The sequence below is a fragment of the Lampetra planeri genome, chromosome 41 (genome assembly GCF_965212315.1).
Source record: "Lampetra planeri chromosome 41, kcLamPlan1.2.h2, whole genome shotgun sequence".
NCBI classification, from domain to species: Eukaryota; Metazoa; Chordata; class Hyperoartia; order Petromyzontiformes; family Petromyzontidae; genus Lampetra; species Lampetra planeri.
In genome coordinates, this window is record NC_136147.1 from 1,834,253 (window position 1) to 1,857,081 (window position 22,829).

Below are 22,829 nucleotides of genomic sequence, written 5' to 3' on the forward strand. Positions count from 1 at the left end.
GCACTTCGCCACATTCACAATTGGTCCACTCCACTGGGTCAAAAGATCAGGGTCACTGTAGCTGTGTGATCATTCTCTGGGGCATTATCAAACACTTAGTGGTTGGTAGCCCATCTTGATGACTTACAATTGCAATCGTATGCATTGCCTTGTAACCTATTCGAGGTTATTAATCCATACGAAAGACTAAGCAGAGGTATTCGAGATTCGATAAAATACTAATTTAGCGTTGCTTAGAGTTTTATTATTGATGTGTTTGAAACTGAAAGCCATTTAAAAAAAAAATAAGTCGTTGAAAAAAATTATCATTAACGCCAAGCTGAAACTGAAAGACTGGGAAAATTGCAATCTAGAAATGGGATTTTGTAATTGAATCATAAGTAAGTTACGTGGCTGTCACTATACTTTGATTGCTATGATCCACAGGAACATTTCACGGTAAATGCCTCATTTTGGGTCAAATGCCACAGCTATATTTTGCTATGACAGACATTCAAGGGCATCCGGGATAGACTCCATTATTTTGCGATTTCACGTACATAGAAAGGGTTATGTTAAGCTTGTAAAAAAAAATTGACATTGAGATAAAATATAGCAATCATTTGCAGTCCTTTCTCAATTCACCGCTAGAAAAATGCCCTTGTGTGCCATGTTGGTCGTTGGTTGACCATACCTCACCGATGATTAATAAACACGGAGTGTCACTAATAGGGTTTTCCCCCTTTTTTCTGGCAAAAAAAACTGACACCTTTTGCAAGTAATCATGTTTGCATTAACCACAATACTTGCAGACAAATGCAAACAAAAAACAATACTCTGATAATTTATGCATTGTCCTTGAAACTGATTGGTCCACACCGGAGACAGCTTTTCTTAGACCCTAGTCTCATATGGTGTTCGACCAGATGACGCCAAAAGGCGCACAGTTCAATAACAACGCACCATCAGAGTAATGAGAGCTCGGGGTGAGCAGTTTTGTTGCCAGAAAAAAGGGGAAAAACCCTATTAGTATATTTTGGTACTGGCAAATGAGGCCCCATGATGACACGGAATATCACTACATTTGAACTCTTTTGCATGTTGCAATAGCAATACACCGAGTTAACGCCACGTGCATTGCTTGCTCAAGAGGGTAGCAGCGTAACTGAAATCAAACAACCCCCATAACCAAAATGACATAAGGAGTCCTTCATCCAGCAGTGGATTGACAAAGGACTGTGGTCAATTTACAGTAACTGGATTGACAAAGGACTGTGGTCAATTTACAGTAACTGTAAATTGACCACAGTCCTTTGTCAATCCACTGCTGGATGAAGGACTCCTTATGTCATTTTGGTTATGGGGGTTGTTTGACCATACTGACCATGCCGCAGCAATAGTAGATTTGGCACCTTTGTTTTTATTCCTGTGACACTTTTATTGATTAGTTGTGTTAGGTGGGAGAGGGCTGGCAACATGTTTTTTTGCAAGACCTAACCCTAAACCCCAATTATGAATAAAAAAAAAGTCTAGGTGTTCTGCCTCCTCTTTCCCTCTGCTCTGAATAAGAGAGCCATTATATAAAATAATAACCTACCACATATATATTCTTGGTTCTTTCGGTAAAGTCACGTAGAAGGAAAAGTCACGTAGAAGGGAAATAATAAAATAATATGGATATATATACGTGACTTTACCGAAGGAATCAAGAATATGAATCCCTGCAGTCACGAAAGCTTTCAATCAAAATCTACCACATATACTTGAGGCATCATTCATTAGATGCTAGTGATGTCTTCATTGTGTAAAAAAAAACTGCTGTTGATTTTAATGTCTCCTTTTTAAGAGATGGAACACTTCCTTCTGATTGATCACGTCAGAGCTTGTCATCACCTTGGTAACTTATCGAAGTCTCATTTGACTAAAATGCAATGCTGATTAAGATTTGTGTGAATTTGCCCAGTATTAAAAATATTTCTCCAGTCAGTATTTGCGCTACAGATTCACACTGCAGACCGTCTGCAGTTATTTTCACGGTATGTATGTACCTTAAAACAAAATCTTAATGCTTTTAAAGCTTGATCATAAGTAACTTAAAACGTCGGTTTTATTAGCCAAAATTGTGAGTCCGATGTTTGTTTGTTGGGCGAGGCCACATGGTGGGAGCTTTATGCCAAAGTTATCGACCTCCGCTACCCGACACGATTGTCCCATTTACAAGGATATTATCTATGTGTGTCTTTTCGAATTGTTTAGCATACTTCCCAATATGCAACAAACTTGAAATTTGGCATGTGGGTAGCTTCCAGACTCTACACAATGTAGAAAGTATCAAAATAAACTTTTGTATTTTGGGGGGGGGGAGGGGCGCAATAATGGATATATTTTGCACGGCAAGTGAGTGGTGACGTCACATCTGTGATGTCACCCGCACGTGGCAGCGTCACACAGTGAGCATACTGACGTCACACATCACCCCCCCACCCTCCGCGTAGGCCGTGTATTAATCCAATACGAAATTCCAAGTCTCGGGCGAAGCCGGGTAGTAAAGCTAGTTACTTATGTAATGAGTTCGATTGAGGCGCACACTCAACACTATGTATTAACACGTAACAACCAACTCAACACTATGCATAAGGTGATGACCACCATCCCCAGTTAACTAACACTCGGGGTGAATACTACATAACGTGACCAGGGCAGGTTAGCAGGCTGCCTGGTCACGGTCGAAGACCGGAGACTCGAGGACCGCTAATGGCATCTTCATCCCAGGGTTGAACAGCCCAGCTCTCTCTTCACGCCCGGATTATAACCACTGCGGCGTGGCCAGCCCCGCCCTCGGCCACGCCCCTCTTCCCGATCCTTCGGGAAGGTACGGGACCCTTACCACGTGACCACCAAGCTCCCCCCTGGGGCCCCTAGCCCCCCTTTGTCCGGTCACGTGTCCTGTCGGGTTCACGCAGAGTGTCACGGCCTGACGCGACCTCCGTGACACCCCGCCTACGGTACCCGTACCGAGCCAACACAGCGGTGACGTCATATGTCACGACACTTACAAGGATATTATAATTATTATTTATACCTGGCCATGTATCTGTGGCGGACACTCTCCTCACCAACACACGGAGGCAGGTAAAGCAAGGGTTCCAGTCCTTGTATTCCACACACAGCTCCCTCCTTCATACGCAGCTCTCTCCTCTCCATCCACAGCTCTCTCTCCCTCGTCCCTCCTCCCACGTGCCCTCTTATACTCACGGTCCCCTCTCCCATTCCCTCCCCCTCCCCTCATCCCTGTCCCCTTATTCCCAAGCACCAATCACATCTCGTCACACCTCGCACCGTGTCCACTCATCTCCAGCCACCAATCCGCTTGCTCCACACCGCGGGGTTCCTCCGCCGTCAACTCGGCGCTGGGATTGACGTCGACGTGTCGGGGCTAGGGACTTCCGATGTTTTGTGAGAATTCTTTTATTATGTTTTATTTTATTATTTTATTATTCCCATTCTACGTGACTTTACCGAAAGAACCAAGAAGAAGACTGCCGATGTTGTGGGGACTGCTACGGAGGACCGTGACATGTCGACCAAATTCTGACCGATAAAACTCCACCGCCACCACCTCCTCTTCACCGGTGGCGGAAGACTTCTCGACCGAATTAAACATCGACGTTCGGCGACGTTTTCGCACAAACTGCTCTGAGTAGCGACCTCGGAAATTGAGTGAGGCTGCTTTATTGGTGAACCCGAAACATTGTGGTTCAATGTTAGTCATTACCGCAGTACCATAAAGTGTGAGACACTAATGTTTGCTTGTTAAGAGTTTTTTTAGATCCGGCTTTCAAAGTAAAATGTTGAACTAAATGGCCATGTATTTAATTACACGCGTGGTGTTTTGTGTCAGCATTTTGTTTCAAAACTATCCATTTAGCCAATGCAATCACGCGGCTCATTTTAACCGTTAAGTGCGTAATGGCTTTACCGATCACAATAAAACTCACACGAACCTTTAAAGCGCACTCACCAACATAGTTGCACCGCTGTTCAAGTCTCGCTCATCTCTTGTGTTTTTCACGCGAGATGAAACATTGCTGCACAAAATGCGTTCACATCCTTGCTTGCTCCGACTTAACTGCTCGATCTCATCGCCTCGCAGTCCTCCTCCTTCCCTCCACTCGGGTAGAACGCGACGTGATTTCTCGTTAATTTCGCATCAACCGCCCGCGCTACGCAACGTCTTCTGCTGCTGGGCTTCAATTTCGAGCGTTGTGTTATTTTACATGAAATCTTTTAATATTTTGCCTCCTCGAAAAGTCGTCTGTCTTTATTGATCACTGCAACATAAAAGCTTCACTTGATCACTAAAACCTAACGCGTCTAAAAACAGAGACTTGTCCTGCAGCTGAAAATCCAGTAATGATCTGTGCGAGCAAGCACCATGCGGATAATTGTGAGTGGTTATAACTGTTCACAAATAAACACGTAAAACACTTCGAACGATCAGAGCAATGTTTAGCACGCTATTTATTACTATTTACGATTTTTTATTTCACCAGGTAAGGCCCACTGAGCTGTATAGATCTTTTTCATAAGCGAGCTGGCCTCAAACGATAGCTAAATGAAGTGGGTCATCAAGTGCAAATTTATAGCAGCCAAATACTCTAAACGTGCGTTGATTCTAAATGTGGAGGGGAAAACCGGAGTACCCGGAGTAAACTCCACACGACCACAATGACAGAGACACGCAAAACTCCAAATATACCGGCGTCGTCAGGAGGGGTCGGGCTGGAACCCACAACCTCCTGCATACAAGGCGAGGTAGTTAACACCTCATGTAAATCCCGTAACCTGAGCTTGATTTTCACGGCCATGGCTCACATCAGTGGTTCGTAATGTCTGAAACCGTTCCTGGGCCTCCCCCCCACACCCCCCGATTCACCAGCCTACACTGACCAGCGTGGTGAAGTTATGGTCACACATGACGGACGCAGCACGGGGCAAGGCCTTCATCGAGCAGTGGATTGACGCAGAACTGTAATTAATACAGGATGTCAGTTCAAACAGCTCCTCGGTTTGACAAACATAGCACATGGTGAAATCAAGGTACATTGCTATTACACCACGCTGTGAGTCTGAACGAAGTGGCAGGTCATGTTTATTAATCAGCCCGTACGCTTTGGAATACTGTACGGTACTTGATAAGGGTAATTTCTTACACCATTCAAAAAAGGCAGTATCGCTTATTTCTCCATCAGCCACACTGCAATAAGAGGTACAAAATATGCATGTAACAAAGTTATCTCATTCCGCCGCTCACTGGCAGAGTGTAAGCACAAATCATCGATCGTAACAAATTAATTGCGGACATCGCTCCGACGAAAATATATAAGGGTAAAAGCCGTTTTTAGAGGGCAATTACCTTTCGAGTGAGAATTACAGTCTCCCCGTGGGGATTGATGGAAGCGTTAAATGTTTCTCTCTAAATAGCTGGGCGGTGGTGGCTATGCGCGACCGTAAACACGGCACTGTGGAGGCGAGGGTTGGTGGTTTGCACGCACATTGTGAATCTCCCATCTCGTGGGCGTCGAGGAGAAAGCCGTACCCTGGCTCACCACGAGATAGTCCAGCAACAAATGTGGAGTCCACCTGTTCAGGTTTGTATGAGACACAGCGTCTCCCCATGGCACGCGTGGGTTTTCTCTGGGTGCTCCGATTCCCACCCATATGTCAGCACTCGTCAATTGGCTGGAAACATCTTTATATGTAGGGGTCTGCCGAGCTCGGGTAAATGTTGGCACTGGCTCACCACCTGGGCTGCCTTCCCACTTGTATGTCATTGCCTGTCCACGAAAGTGAGTGAATACTTATGCATGCTGCAAGTTGAAGGTATTATTATTAAGTAATTTGTGGATAATAAAGCACGTAAATTTCCCCATATCCCAAACGGCCGTTGAATTATCGCAGTGAACATGAGCCAGGGATAAATTTGTCTCATCACATCCTGTTGAGTCCCACACGGGCGTTCCATGTTGACGGCAGCGCGTAGGGTTTGAATGCTTGCAAAACGCTAATAATATGTTGTTGTTGTTGTTTCACACTGAGCAGGCCTGCCCACCAGGCCTCCATTATCGAAGTGTTGAATGATGCGCGGTAGCGTAGCAGTTAGCGCGCTGCGCTACGAAGTCGAAGGACCGAGTTCAATTCCCGCTCACGGCCAACACCGGTGACTATTATCTGAACTGGTCGTGGGCCTCCCCTAGGTCGACTCAGCCTCAAATGAGTACCCGGTGTGGTGTGTAAATATCACCACTGGGGAGACAAAGGCGGCCAGGCGTTGTGTTGGCCACCCACCCCCTCGTGTGCCGTGCCGGCCTTCACAGGTGCCTTGTCCAGACCACTAGCCCCAAACAGAGCTGAACGTGTGGCCGTATTGTTTTTGAGAGCAGATTCAAATGTGGCCCCCCCACGGTAGTTTGTGAGAAGCACCTTCTCTCTGCGTGTTGAGTCTTCTGGCCTGCACGCATTCTCCCGTTTTGTTGGGTTTTCTCATCGTATGACACGAAGCATTGGGTTCGAAGCTACGCCTTCCCAGAACTCAATGTATTCTGGACACGCGTAGCAGTTGGTCGATGTGGCCGCACGTCTGCGTTTGCGCTGAGAACTCACGTCACACGCGCACCACCGATGGTACCGTAACGACTGATTTTCCTCGCGGCAAGTGCAGCTCACGTGCGAACGACGTGCGGTGAGCGTGCCCCCGTTTAATCACGACAGTAAAATCTAAAGCGCCAGGGGCGGGTCTGGCGAGAGGAGCCACATCGCTCGTGGCCCCTCCGTGCGCCCCTGGAGTCAACGTGCTGCTGCTACTGCCGCCTTGACCTCTATCAGGGGGGTCAATTAAGTCGAAAGAGAAGCTTCGTGCCCAAATGACGAACCGCTTGGTTCCCCGCGTCCATTGGTGGCCCCGAGCCGTTGGTAGAAACACAACATTCCTGCGTGACGGGTGTCATAGCCCAAAACCAGGGGGGGGGGGGGGGGGCATCGTTAGTGGCTTATGGATGGGTTAGTTTGATTAATTGTCCAACCGGAGGTTGCATCGGTGGAGGTGAATGTTATTCCAATCTGTCTCTTCCACCCCTCCCGCCCTCCACCTCACCAACCCACTCTGACCGGTGTGGTGAAGTACGGTCAAACAACACCCCTGAGCAACGTGCCGCGAGGAGGCCTCCATCCAAACGTTGAATGGCCGTGGGCTGTAATAGGTTATAATTATGATGATGGAGTCCGGCGTGGTGGAGCATCCACCCTCCAGCGTCAACCCCCAGCATCCTTTCTCGAAGGCCCCACGTGAGCCCCCTTCCTAGGGTCCCTCTTTGCTAAACCCACAAACGAACCCTCTTCCTCGGGGTCCCTCCTGACTAAACCCCCAAGCAGATCACACGAGAAAGTCACCAATATACACACTAAGTGTGTTGTGTAATCCCCACTTTTAATTTCGTTAATTAGTAAGGTAGGGTAATGCCACTTACAGTATTCGCCCTGGTAATAAACGTAATGGTACCCTAATGTTGTTGTAAAATGAACTACATTGCATATATAAAGCAGAGCACATCTCGGTATTAAAAGATTGCAGGGCTCATTGGCCGATTTGAAATAAATGATATCATTCCTGATTTTCATTCAACCAGCAGGACTCTCCACAGTATAGACTAATGGAAATGGTTCATCTATGGCAGTGTTTGGATATGTTGGCAGCTTTCTTGCCTCGCCGCCTAACCAACTCTCCCGGCAATAAATTATTTGTCGCAATCCAATTAAAAAAAAAAGTTTATCTTCTAATGAGATATTTTTTTCCACCCACGCGTGAGTTTAAATTGGCTACAAACTCGCTCTGAATTGGCCACGAACTCCCCGAGGTTCGGCGCGAGTTGTGAATCCGCGCGCTGAGCTTTTCTTTGGCACGACGCTTTCCGAGGACGCCCTCGTGGTGTGATGTCCTCCTCGCCGTGCTTGGCATTCTCCACGAGCAGGGCAGCCCTGCTGTGCTGGTGGGGACGTAAAGCAAAGAGGCGGCGAGTCTGCACGTGCCCGTCTTAGAGATCTCGCGAGTTCAGATGCCCTTTGAGATACAGCCACATAACCAATTGTGAGCAAAGGAACGGGAGTGAATTCCCGCGTACTCTGTTGAAGAAACTCAAAGTCCAATTGGTTTTATGAAAAGCGAAGGTAATTGTACAGATAAAAGGGTGAGAATGGCAGTGCACATAAAGCCTTTCCTGATAATCCCAATCAATAAATACATTTCCACAATTCAGAAGCATAAGAGAGCACCCAATGGGACACAATGGGGTTGCATTTGCAAAGAAGACCCTGGGTGCAGTACACAGAGGAGACCATTGTTACCACCTGGTTTTGGGTTTATCATAATTTAAAGTCGAAATTGTCAGTTTCTCTGTTATCAAACAAAGTGTTGTGGCGCTCACCTCAACTTGATGGCCTTGAGCCAGCGGTGGGAATTCTATTTTGCTGTTGTGCGGGCCAGTCCCGCCAGAAAACAATTACGTTTCGACTTTCCAAGTGAGTGGTTACTCCTGCTTGTGGCAGTGGCGTGCAGTTGTTAAGTGGTTTTAAATGTTCAGATTTGGCGCAGTGACACTGACAAACGGTAGAAAAGGCAATGGATCATCGCATGCATCGTTAACATTGCTTTATGACAGAAAACATATACAGTCGACTGAGATTTCGGGCAATGAATCTTCGTCAGACTTGGGAGTCGTGTCCTTCCAACAGGCATCTTAAATTGTTCAGTGAAGTTGTACACAAGTTTTGTTTTTGCTCATAGTTGTGTTCAGCCCAACTTGGCAGCTGAAGTTCTACCGTTCGTTAAATTAAATTGCTTGCCATAATGTCTGTCATCAGTAAGTCTGAGATGGTTAATATTTTTCCGAATTCATACTTGCGCCTTCATATTTTCCAATTATATTTTCAGAACACATCTTTCAATGTCTCCGCAAATGCTATACCATTACCGATAATGTCATTAATATTAACGGTAGGCAATGTCAATTATATCAATTTCACAAGTAAAAGTCTAAATGTCTGCCTGTTCAAACGAGCACTGGAGCAGTAAGCAGCTCATTTGGGGGTTTCCAAACAAGCAGTGGAAATTCCACATTATCGTGGCAGGGGCCAGAACGTCCAAGCGACAACCATTGATTGACTGGACACAAAGCACGACTCAGTTTATCAGTCGTGGAGGTAAGATGGGCTCAGTTAACCCCCAACCAGACAGACACAGCCCAAACCAGCCAGATTATTTCCACACACATACAGTACAGTAGTTCAAGTTTCAAGTGTATTTTGTTTAACGAGCTGACAACTCAATAGACCAGCACGGTCTCATTGCAAGGGTGACCTGGATCACAAAAGTGAAAGAAAACATTTAAGCAATTTAGAAATCGTGGACAAAAGCAACTGTCATGGTAGGCACGTCACCAGCAGTTTGGCGTGAACTCAACTAAACTTTTTTTTGTTTTACCAGGTAAGGCCCCACTGAGGTATAAAAAGCTATTTTTCAGAAGCGATCTGGCCATAAATGATAGCTCAACGAAGTGGCTTATCTCGTGGAAATTAATAGCAGCCAAATACTGTTAAGTACGTGTTTCTAAATGTGCTGGGGAAAAACCGGTGGACCCAGAGAAATATCAACGCGACCACCAGGAGAACATGCAAATTCCAAATACAGCAGGCATCAGGATCGGGATTGAACCCACGACCTCCTGCATACCAGGCGAGGTAGTCCACATCTCACCACTGCGGCGCCCCGTAACGCAGCCTGGCAAGGCCAAAAGGAGAGTTGCACAGTGAACTCGGGCATTGCTTTAGCAATTCATTGCCTTCGATCGTGCGCCGTATCAGTGGGCAGCTCTGCCGTTTGGAGGGCGAGCTGCCTTCTAGGGATTGTGTTTGATGTGAAGAAAGTTGAAAGAGTCCCACTTTGTTTTGGTGTTGTGGTTTATTGATTTGTCAGCTGTGTTCCACCGCCAATTGGCCTCGCAGAGTTGTGTCTGGGGCAGCAGGCTGAGCAGTAGCAGCAGCAGCAGCAGTGGCAGAGACAGCCCGGAGCAATTGATTCTTGTCACATGGCCCTGCAGCAGAAAGCCCCAGACAGCTGCTTCTGCTGTGAGCACGAAGCGACGCAAAACGACCTCCCATGCCTGCGCCCGGCATCCATCGAGTGTAACGAGGAGTTCTATCCCAGCCACAGCGCGCTCCACTAAGGTCAAATATGGATTTTGTTTTTTTTTATAAGCAGAAAGCATTTCCTCTTGCAGAGCAGCGCAGTCGGCTCCCAACATTTTTCAATACGAAGGGTGATTTTTTTCTGTTCAAGGTCCTTTCTTAGACGTTTTGCATTTAGGGCCTTGTGTTATGGGATTTCAAAAAATAAAACCCCACAAGTGGTTTATGACCACCTGGCAGCAGACAACAGAGTATGGCAATTTGTTAAATAACCTGGCAGCTGCATGAGTTCCCCGTTTGCATGTCGAATTCGCTTCTGGATACAGTATCTCCGTAATGCAGCAGATGTGAATTACGACTGTTTAGGTTTTCGTGGTTTTGCTTAATAGCTCTTCCGATGTGTTTTCGGGTTTTGTACCGCGCGTTGTCCGGCACAGTAACTATTGTAGTAGCGATAGAATAATGATGAGAAGTTGGTGATCAAGTGAATAAGTGAGTGAATGAGTGAGAGAATAGTGAATGGGGTGCCTTTTTTTTGCAATACTGCGGGCTCTGCAGCTTTGAAGTACAGAAAGTCCTCATTTAATGCGGTAGATGCATTCCTGAAAAGTGTTCCCTGATGGAAGAACCACGTTGTAGTGAAAACGCGTTGTGTGAGCACTCGTTACGCGAGGACTTTAGTCCTAAACTACGTTTTGTATTTTACCCGGTAAGGGCCACTGAGCTGTCAAGCTCTGGTTTCAGAAGTGACCTGTCCACAAATGATAGCTCAGCGAAGTGGCTCATCACGTGGAAATGTTTCGGAGCCAAAAACTCTTAAACGCTTGTTTCTAAACGTGGAGGGGAAAAACCGGAGGACCCGGAGAAAAATTCACGCGACCACGGGGAGAGAGAGAGACACAAACTCCAAACATCGTCAGGGTCGGAATCGAACCCACGACCTCCTGCATACCAGGCGAGGGAGTTAACATCTCGTTTGAAGTTAGAAGCGGCGCTATGCGGTCGTACGCCCAGGCGACAAGCGGACCACTTTCAATAAGTTTTAACACGTGGGCTTTCGCGACCAATATTATTCATAATCAACGTTTTTTGGTTAGATCGCGTTATTTATAAATGTGTCGTAACCCTCCACCACAAATAGTTCACTACGTTAGCCCACCGGTGGGCTAACGTAGTGATTTTTTTAGAAGGTAAATAATCGAAAATACAAATTAAGCACGGGCACGTAAGTTACAAGTACTTCTTGTTAGCAAACCCCTGTGTTGTCTTTTACCATTAAACATTGTTGTACGATTGAGAACCAAAGGGATGCATTGCTGCAGTAAAGGTTAAGAACCACTGCGGTAAACCATTTTTTCAGGATGGTCTATACGTGGCATGCTGTGACATACGGATCGGAAATCAAACGAATGATCTGGTGTCGCTGCTGCGTTTGGCAGCGGTGCACGAGCACAAATACCACAGGAAGCAGAAAGGAAAATAAGCTGCAGAGTGCGCAGAGAAGATTGGAGGGGAGTTGTTGGGCAGGAATGTCGTCCGATGTTTTTCTCCGCGTGTTGAGGGCTTCTTCAGGAAGCTGAGATAGGACGCAGGAACAAACTCCCGGCACGTGCAGCGAAACGTCTCGACGATTTGTGCCGAAGGACGCACAGAGCACAAGCCGGAGAGCTGCGCAGAGTGGCAGTGAGAAACGAGGCAATTATTTTTTCAATGTTACATATTTTTTTGACAGTGATGTAAATCCATCACTGGGAGCGATTTTTGTTGAATGCATTATGCTGTGAGACTCATTATGCCACTGGGTGATGCACTATGAGATACAATGATGATAATGATAACGATGTGCTCAGCTGAACGCACGAAAGATTTTAGTTGCGCAGGCAGGTCTTTTCTTGAGAGCCATTATGAAATGTGATTTTTTTTCTCACCCACAAGACGTTTAAAGTTTATAAGTCTGAATTTTTTGTACTATTTGCAACCTGTTTTTTTGCTATTGCTGCCATATCTCATCTCGCAAAGTCAATATTCTGGCAGAATAAGAATGAGTTATCTGGTGTTAAGAATATTATAATAAACACAATTTACAATGTGCACATATTTAGCGAACTCACAGGCATCGAGCCAGAGTTGCAAGTCCCTCGTACGGCAGCCTGAGCAGGTGAGAGCCTCAACAGGTGAGAGGCTGAGCAAGTGAGAGATTGGACTGGTGAGGGCCAGGACAGGTGAAATGCTAAACAAGTGTGTACCTGGACAGGTAAGAGCCTGAACGGGTGAGAGCCTGGACAGGTGAGAGCCATAATGGGTGAGGGTCTGAATGGGTGAGAGGCTGAACAGGTGATGCCTGGAAGGGTGAGGGTCTGAAAAGGTGTGAGTCTGGGGTATATCTTGAAGGTGGCTGGTGCTTGAATGCTACTTCTTGTGTGCAGTAGTGGTAGAGAGTTCCAGACGATCGGTGGAGCTACGGAGAAATGCCTTTTCAGCCAGGGCGGTGCTGGTTATGTGTGCGTGAGCGTGTATACGTATGCATGCAGTTGTTTTTGGTAGGATATTAAAATGTGTCCTAATTGACTTCATGACTTCCGTGCCTCGACATGGATAGCTCAGTTATTTCCGTAGACTTGTTCGTCATATTAACGTGTCGTCCTGTGTGTGCGTGTGTCTGTGCATGCGAGTCGTGTGTGTGTTTGTTTACGTGCGTTTGACTGCCCGTGGCAAGCGTCCAAATTGCTGACTTCGTTATTCTGTACAAAAAAAAATGCAATGAATATATCCGGGTAAAATGTGAAACACGCGTGTAAATATTTGGATTCAAATGTGTGTCTGATTTACACTAGCAGAAGCTGAAGCCTGCCTTCACAATATCCTCAAGAATACATTTGTTACGACTGCATTTCATTGACTACGTAATATTTTACACGGATACTCATTCTGGCCACAACATATGGTAGATGCATATATATAGAATTTTCCAATTTGTGCTTAACTGCTGTTGTCAAATAAAATAAATAAACCCTTCCAGATAAGTCTGCGATAATTGGTCAACAATTAAAGTAATTGTGTCTCCATGGCTTATAAGCAATATTAATTATTCTGTACGTTGTATGAATCCAGGGGCCGCTCCGAGATAATGCAGCGGGTGTAATTGGCGAGATGTTAACTCCCTCGCCTGGTACGCAGGAGGTCGTGGGTTCGATCCCGATCCCGACTCTGACGCCAGCTGTATATTTGGAGTTTGCGTGTTCTCCCCATGGTCGCATGGATTTATTCATTTTTTCCTAGTCCTCTTTCCCTGCACATTTATAAATACGTGCTGAGAGTATTTGGCTGCTAGAAATGTTCACGCGATAAGCCAATTTGTTGAGCTATTCCCGTTGTCGAGTGGATTTGTGTCTCCGGGTCATCTGGTTTTACATTCCACATTTAGAAACATGCAATGAGATTATCTGGATTTTTTTCTGTGCTATAAACGTCCAAATATTGGTGCCACTTTGTTGAGCTATCATTTGTGGCCAGGTCGCTTCTGATAAATGAGTGAATACCTCAGTGGGCTTTGCCTGGTAGGATGGGGATGGTTTAGTTTTACTTGTATTTTTTGGGGTGGTTTCTTTACCTTTCTTGTACTTTGCACTCCTATCATGTTTTTGTATTGTTTGTTGTTTCGTTCTTACCCGCCCCTACTGGACATGATGAGAAAAAGAGCTTTATAATTCTAGATTTGAAGCTTTCGTGACTGCAAGAATTCATACTCTTAGGTTTTTTCGGTAAAGTCACGTAGGTAAAAAATTAAAATTAAAATTAATAAAAGTATTAATAAAAAATCACGACGATTCGGAGGCAACACAAGCTTCCGTCTTCAGGTGGAACCGTCACAGCACGATTGCTGTATCAAGTACTATTTTACTTTTATTAATTGTAATTACATTTTTTTACCTACGTGACTTTACCGAAAAAACCTAAGAGTAAGAGCTTTCTAGCTCATCGGATTCCTCCAGTATAAATAAATATTCAGATTTCTCCTTTCGCACACTATGTACCCCATCGGAGGTGGGGGAACCCACGTGACGTTGAGATGCCACGCGGTTGTGCATGTTGTGACAGCTTCCTGGAACATGGCACGTGGCATTGCCACGAATTGACAGCTATTTCTTGTTTGAACTTTATCCATTAAACACAGTTGCTCAGCCGTGTACTTGACAAACCTTTGCAGTCGCCGATTTAAATGCACGGTTTGAAATGTGTCGGTGGATTGTTATGGGATCGCGAGAGGTGGTGGCCGCTTGGGGAGGCTGTCATCCAGCAGTGGATCGACCATAGCTAATTGTGATGTTGAATCAATACATAGCAGTACAATTTGGATATAGCTTGCGTTTAAATTCAGCTACATCTGAAGAAGCTGTACAGAAGCAATGGGACATGCACATCATGTAGACAGTAAAGTCTGTGAGATTCGCATGTCCCACGTCATCTTATGGGAGTAATTCTTTGACACGTATTACTGCGAGAGTCCTGAATGGAAATGTAATTCATTTGTGTCATTACACTGACCGTACAATTCGAATGCTGCAAAGTTGGAATGAAAAATCCTTAAAAATATGCACAGTATTACCCCTCTTAACGACCACCGCTATTAACGACTAATCGTTTAAAGACAGGCCTCCACAGAGCCCAAGTTGTTCACTTAACGACCTGTTAACAACAGGCTGTTGTAGGTACAGTAAATATTAATTAATGCATTTATTAAACGTGTTTATTTTGATGTTGTTAGTTTATCTTTTTATTAATATACATTGTTTAAATATTATAAAATGCGTTTTGTGGGTGATGCTTTCGGAACGAATTAAGCTTTCAACATGGATTTCCTATATTCGTTTAACGACGAAATCACTTAACGACCGGTTTCGTCGAACCAATTACCGTGGTTAAGAGGAGGGGTTCTGCGGTATTGAAAATCCACGCAGAAGGGAATAGACACTGAAGCAGCCCGTGGTTTCTCGATCGACTGAGCATCGAAGGCGGTGCTCATTTACCGTTCACAGCCCCTGACCCGGCAAAGGAAACCCCACATTTCTATGGCGGGGTGGCTGAGTCTCCCCCCATAAGACTTTGATCGGCCGAGTCAGAAGGCCTCCCAGCCAGGATTTAAACTCGCAACCCTTCCGATTGCTGCGAGAGCCGCACGCTGTGCCACCGAGCCAGAGTCGGTCGCCCATTCTCGTCTTGGGTGAGTGAGAATTTCCCGCCGGTGCAGAGCAAAAGTTCATGGGAACGGGCGCAGAACAAGGAGGGCGGTCGGGTCGGTCCTTCGGCGGTACACAGGGACTGCAGAAAGACGCTGCTGAGGCTTAACCTAGCCCAGCCCTCACGACAGTAGTATTTTGATCACCACCTCATCAATCACACACACTGCAACATATTTCAAATGTTTATTTCCATAGGCGAGCATGAATTGATAATTCTGTGAGGACTTTATTAACGAACGCGTCTCAAATGGAATCCATACAAAACCTAACCGTTATTGCTAAAAGACTAAAAAAGGTCTTTCTTTCCTTGTTTCGTATTCAGATTATGGTTCGTGAAAATGTGATATTGTCTGGAAATGCGATGAGCTTCTGGACGATGGTAAATGAACGGGAGAATGAGAGTAAGTGTTTAGCTTGCAGCCCGTTAAATATTATCTATGAGGATGAAAGGAATGAGTGGAGGGGGCTGAGGCGGGGGCAATAATGCACACACGTGTTAGGTGTAAATAAATCACCAACCTCTGAGAAGCTGGAGATTGGTAGCTTTTCCATTAGCAAATGGTAATTTAACACCTCGTTTAGTAATGTAAACATTATTAACGTTTGTTTAACCTCGAAATCAGTTGAGTTGTGAGCTTGTATTTCAAAAACACGTTTTATTTTTCCCTCGTACATTTACATTCAGCACGTTTCACCAATTATATTCCAAACGTGCTGTTGACAATATATAATGATGTCATTGTTGTTGTTATTGCCAGCCCGTCACCTCCTACTGCTGAGCACAGACCTCCCCCATTTCTCCCAATCCTTGCTTTCCGTTGTTGTTCTTGTTGAGTAGTTGACATTATACAGTAGTATCCTAAGCAAAGTATATTTTTCTTCGTCCAAAAGCCCCAGTGCCAGGTGACTAACGCGTTATGCTATAGCATTTTCCAACAGCGATATGGAAGGCCTTACTTTAACCTCTCTATCCGGCCAGGAGGCTCATGGGTAGAGTGACTGGCTCCCAGTCAGACCGTTGCGAGTTCAAATACTGGTTGAGAGTCAATAAAACGAGTCCCACTTGGTCAGCAAATCACCTGCGGTTGTTTCTATAGACAGATTTGTCCCCCGTCCTAGTAATGTCGAATTTCCACCTCATACTGAGGCCTGTAAACAGGACACGAACAGTGCCTCAGTGCCCTTGCGAGAAGGATTTGTTTTACCTCTCTAATGCAGCATGCCCTTCATCTCTGCAGATGGTTTGCTCTGCGCGTCTATGATTGATGCTTCCTCAGAGCCGAGTTTGATAAAACACGGTGAAAACCCCACACGTATTGGACAATGTGCTCTGTTATGCATTAATTTGTCACTCAGCTAAGACCAATAACCTTGCGGCCTTTGTGAATCTCGCTTTATCTAAGTTGGACCACCGGGGCCTCAATTTTCTGATCTCAGTGTTCTTGGCAAGTGATCTGACGGGCTGATTAGCAGCTGCACTTTCCACCCACTCAAATATATTTAGCTTTGCAGACGATTAATGTTTCACCCCTTTGGGTGATGGATGATCGACAGGACTGGTAATCAAATGAATGATAACCAACGGAGAGAACAAGCCCAGGATTAGGATGACCTCGGAAATGGAGCGATGATCTCATCTCATGTGCAAGAAGGAGATAAATTGTGGCATCGAAGGACCATGAGGGATGGTGTCGTTGTGGGGCAGCCTAAATCCAGCTGTGGATAGGTCATGGCTGATGATGATGATGATGACGTTGAACCCAATGTTATTGATGCAAGGATCATTAACAAATATCACGGGATCCAAACTTGATTTCGTATAGATTCTATCAACATGTTCACATCGTTGTACATTTCCCCAGAAGGTTGTGGATTGTACATCATTTATAAATGGACAACGCGGTTTAATAACTACAACGAAATCACAGTTATATCATAATTGCCAATGTGCCTTCCAGATCCCATCAGAATTTGTTTGAAAGAAGGCAGACACGGGTCAGTTTTTGATCCGCTAATTTTCATAAACCATTTACATATAACCCACAATTCACGGGGGGGGGGAGGGGGGAACGCATAATTAGTTTTCCGCGCTCTACGATAATTATTTGCCGCAGCTCAGGTTGGGAACGAGCGCTGTTTGTAGACAGCTCTGTCAAATAAAATCTGGCTTTTGCAATCAGTCGTTGGTTTGCAATCCATACGACACGGATTAGCCTCACCGTTGCATACGACAGCATGCAGGGTTTTGCCGTGTGTGTGAGCAGACACCCCTGGGACGCTTCGGTCTGTTTGGCTAATTGAATGATGAATTACAGGTTCTTTCATTTAATTTAATTAACAAACAACGTTTACCTACTTTTTTATTTTCTATTACCCACCATTGACTCTTGCAGCACATTATTTGAACCATTCAATGTTGTAACTAACCGCCAGACGTGTGTGCCCACGTCTTGGATAGTTAAAATAGTTAAAGGTGCAGCCCTGCAATTTCTCGTGCACACCACTACTGGCAGTAGGGCCTCTGTAGAGGCAGCTCTAGAAGGTGTTTGAACAAACACTTCTCCACTGTTCCAATGTCCTGGAAGAGGTGGGCGCCCTGCCTGAAAAGAAGTGAATACAGGTAGTCCCCGACTTACGCTGGCCCGACTTACGATATTTCGACCTTACGATGGCGATATCGATATGACAAAATTGTTAAATATTTTACATTTCGTTCGGCAGGCAAACGCAGCAGCGAACTAGGTACGATACGATACGTTGGGACGCTGCCGGGATGTACTGTACGTATATAGTTTATACAGTACGGTACTGTAAATTGCTTTGTTTTGCTAAATTATCAATATTCTTTAAGACTCCTGGGTAGGCTAGGCCATTTTGGACTTACGATATTTTGGACTTACGATGGGGTCGTCGTAACGCATCTCCATCGTAAGTCGGGGACTACCTGCACTTCAGTGGGCTTTGCCTGGTTGGATGGGGATGGTTTCGTGTTGTATTTGTGTGCGTTTGGGTGATTTGTTCACCTTTCTTGTACTTTTCACTCCTATCGTGTTGTTGTACTGTTTGTTGTTGTCACGTTCTTACCCCGTGCGCCTACTGGACATCTGTGAAAAAGAGCTTTATAGCTCATCGGATTCCCCCAGTGTAAATTAATGTTGTGATTCTGACGTGGAGCGTAGAGACGTGTGGAGTGGATCAACGAATCCTTCAAGGCTTCACCTTGATCGCACAGGTTCAGTGCAGGTATTGGAGTCGTTCTTGCGCAAGTCGTTATAATGAAGGCTGCAGGGAGAGTGTGGACTGTTGAACCGCGTAAAGCTCAGACGTGAATATGCTGGCATTAAGCTTTCCTCGCCTTCATGCACCCCGCAAGTCATGTCCCGACTCTTCAATTGATATCAGGGTTCGCCCCGGCAGTCACAGCTATTGTTCGTGAAGTAGCACATCATCTTTTCACATGCAAATCCATTTTCCATCACACGTCCATAATAGTCGCAGGTGGCTTTTGTGTGTGTGTGTGTTGCCTTGCTTTTGAAAAGTGTCTTATGAATCCGATTAACGTTCCCATGAACAAACAAAAACATACTGCACCAGACAATACAAAAAAATAAAAGTTCCTTCCATGCTCGAATGAGCATTATGGAGAGATCATCTCTGTTCGTACCATGAATCCGTGATGGAAATTCCACATTCCAGTGGTGACATGGTTCAGTTTCTCCATAAGCCGACTACTTGAATTGCCCTTCTGCCAGCAGTGGCACGAGCAAGGAATTTCAGGGCTGCCCCTTTACAAGCCTAAACACAAATAGATTTGTCCATTTGTGGTTCGTGTGGCTTGTTCATTTTGACAATAAACATGTTCGTTTATATATTTGCTTGGCCCTTTTGCCCTGGAAATGGAAACTTCAATGCGTTTCCTATTGCATTTAATGACGCCGGGCCGCTTGACTTGGCAATTGATGAATTCGTTTTTGTTATTGTTGTTGATGTTGGGGCGATGTAAAAGATGACCCTCGTTAAGAAAGGTCACCAACTGCCTCCTGCTGGGACTCAATTTGGGCAGTTTATGGACCGTGTCAGTTGGATCAGTTTGACTCCGGCAAGGGTCTCCAATTCTAATATCCAGCGCAACGATATAATCGCGCGTGCTGTGTTAGCACGAGACGTCGAGTCTGTGAGCGTGATAAGAGTGCATCCCTTGCGTAAGCGCAGATTCTAAAAGATCTCCACGATACGCCGACGTGTGCACGAATTAGCGAGGGAACGTGACGGAATGAGTTTTCTGTCTCGTGTGACCTCGATTGAAATTCAATCTGTGCACCCGGCGACTTGGGGTCCCCCTCCCCCCAGGGCTCAAATTTGTCAGAAAAAATGAGCATCCCCCCAACTTGAATTGGCCCAAACAAGGAATATCCCATTGTGTACAAAAAACATTCCATGTTTATAGGCTACAAAAAGCTATTAGTCTTTTGCAAACAAATTATTGATGCTACTTAAGGGGTCTTTCTAAATCCAGCTCACTCACGTGGTCGGTTTCGATATCAATTATTATTTTTACAGATTGTGAACAGATTTTGTGTGTGTGTGATAGTCAGCGATGGTTCTCTAATTCTTCAGATCATATTTGTGCTCCTATTTCTGGACAGAAGAATGATTGATGTAGGTAGTATTTCATTTGTGTGGAATCATTGATGAAATAGCTTCGTAAATTTAGTTAAACAGTTAGTCCCGCTTCTTTAATGATGTCCACAGATATCCTAACTGGTCCAGGAACATTCCTATTTTTAAATTTCGAAGGGCGGTATTCCATTATTCAAGTGTGACATCTGAAACGTCAACCTCTTCATCGCCAAAATTGCTTTACTTAAGCAATGTATTATTTTTTCTATAAATAGCTGCATAAAATTACCTTAATCATTTTTTGAATTCCGGCCGGATTTGTATAGCTTTTTTGGCCACATAATGCCGCCACTTTTTGGCAGGATAACGATGACATAAATATAGGCATAAACCTTGGCAGAGAAATGATGAAACGCCTCAGATGTGCTCGTGACAATGGAAATGACTGATGAACTTCACAAGTTTGGTGGTGGCACACGCCTGAAATCCAGAGGCAAGGGATGGTGGATCGCACACAAATAATATGAAACTCCCTTCCGGTGGGCATCGATGGGTCACACCCTGACTCGCAAAGAGAAGACAGTACAGCAAATGTTGACTCCACCAGTTCCACCAGTATGGGATAGAGTGTTTCCCCCTCCCACGTGTTAGTTTTCTCCGGGTCCTCTGGCTTCCTCTGGCATGTTTAAACACTCCTGAATTGTATTCTTAGGTTTTTTCGGAAAAGTCACGTGACTACCGAAAAAACCTAAGAATATGAACCTTTGCAGTCACGAAAGCTTCAAATATAGAACTCATGAATTGGCCAATAACACCTTTATATATAGAGGACCAACAGAGCTTTGGCAATTGTTGGTAGTGCTGATTCACCACGTGGCTGCTTTCCCACATATCTGTGGTCCCTCCGCGTGCCTGTACAAGAATTAACTCACGCTGTGCGGCGTGTAGCACGTTGAAAATAACATATCATATGACAAAGAAAGATGCAAATTTGCACTAAAAATAAAAATGAGCAAAACAAAGCAACCAGTAAGTTTGCTCAACAGGGGAAGAAGATTGTGTTGGAGCGACACAACTCAAAATATGTACACCGAGGGCAATGATTGAGGAAAGAACAACATATGTTTAGTTTTCATTAAACAACGTGGAAAACGAGCAGGTTGTATGGCTTTTAGAAAACTAACATTCTGCAATGAAAATATAGGTGACCACGGTGGCATACGAACATGTATTTTGCTTTTTTCACAATTTGGTTTATAATTCAATTGTGGGTCATTTGTTTAAGTGGCGGATTTTGGCTCTCACACCCATTGGCCACCCAGCGAGAAGGGTCGGCTGGCAGAGGTCATCCTGGGGCAATGTCCCCAGGACCTCACACAAGAGAGGGGACCCACATTGGGCCTGTTCTCTTGCGAATGCGATTACTGGAATTTTACCGAAATAAGTGTATTGTAATAATTGCGGTTTTTTTACGTAATAATAAGAGGTCGTTAGTCTAAATAAAGGCGGTCACCGCATGGCGTGCTCTCAAATGCGCTTCTGCGGCCGTCTGGAATGCTCTTCCTTTCGATGTCAGGAAGCCACTGGAGCTACGCACTTTTAAATCATTGAGATTAAAAACTCATTTCTTTAGAACTGCTTTTTTGTGTTTAGCTTGTTGTCCTTCCCCCATACCTCCAATTAGCGCGGTTGGCTACGTACGGTGCTAAGGAAGTTCAATGTACATACACAAATAAAATGGGTGCTGTACTTTTAAACATACTGGATGGCGGAATGCCTAAAACGTCGGGGCGACTGCTCACACCGACACACAGTGGTCTACTCGTATCAATAACAAAAACAATCATGGTAATACTGCGAGCGTAAACCCTCAAACTTACTTGTTTCTTCAGAGCGAAAGGCTGCGATGATAATTCCCCGCGCAAATTGGCATGCTGTCGGAATACACTATTATTGACTTGGTGCAATCTGGCTCCGTGGGGAGCCTGCTGACCACCACGTGATCTATCCATTCACAATTATTATTTTTTATTATCCCGTTACTGATTTTTTTTTTTTGCACGTCTTCATTATGACGTCTCATTCTCTAGAGTGGGCGGGCTAATGGTTGTAAGGTTGTGAGTCAAATCCCAATCACCTTTTGCGTAAGCCATTTGTTAAACGAGGCGCGTTTGACGCAAAGTAGACAGTGATTTTTACAATGGCTCTCCGAGTTTGTTAGTTTGGTCAGACTGCAGGCTGTGAGGTGGCCAAGACACGGCCGCACAGCAAATGGGGGTCGTAACCCTTCCGTGTAAACTCTTGTGAGCACCATCCCCCCTCGTTTCGCATGCTTCTCTGCTTGGGAAATCGACATTTCAAACACCAATGACTTCCATAAGAGAGGTTTTTTTTTGGTGTTAGATCGCGTAAATATATAAACGTTGTGTCGTTAAAACCCGCCACCACCCAACACAGCCAACTAGTAAGGGTTGTCACGTAAACAGAACGTGGCCAATTCGTCACTCAGATTGTAAATGTTGTGGCTTGGCTCAAATTGTAAATGTTGTGGCTTGGCTCTCCAACACACCGGTGTGCTGTACTAGTGACGAATTGGCACGTTCTGTTTACGTGACAAACCTTACTAGTTGGCTGTGTCAGGTGGTGGCAGGTTTTAACAACACATTTATATATTTACGCAATCTATCCCAAAAAAACTCTATTATGGATGGTATTGGTCGCGAAAGCCCTACGTGTTAAACTGACCAATGA

General features: G+C 45.0%; 1 protein-coding gene across 1 annotated transcript in view; it reads left to right on the forward strand.

Moving 5' to 3' along the window:
- Positions 1–22,829, forward strand: part of LOC144732057 (tetraspanin-15-like) — a 249,423-nt gene that overhangs the window by 104,415 nt on the left and 122,179 nt on the right. The window lies entirely within an intron of this gene.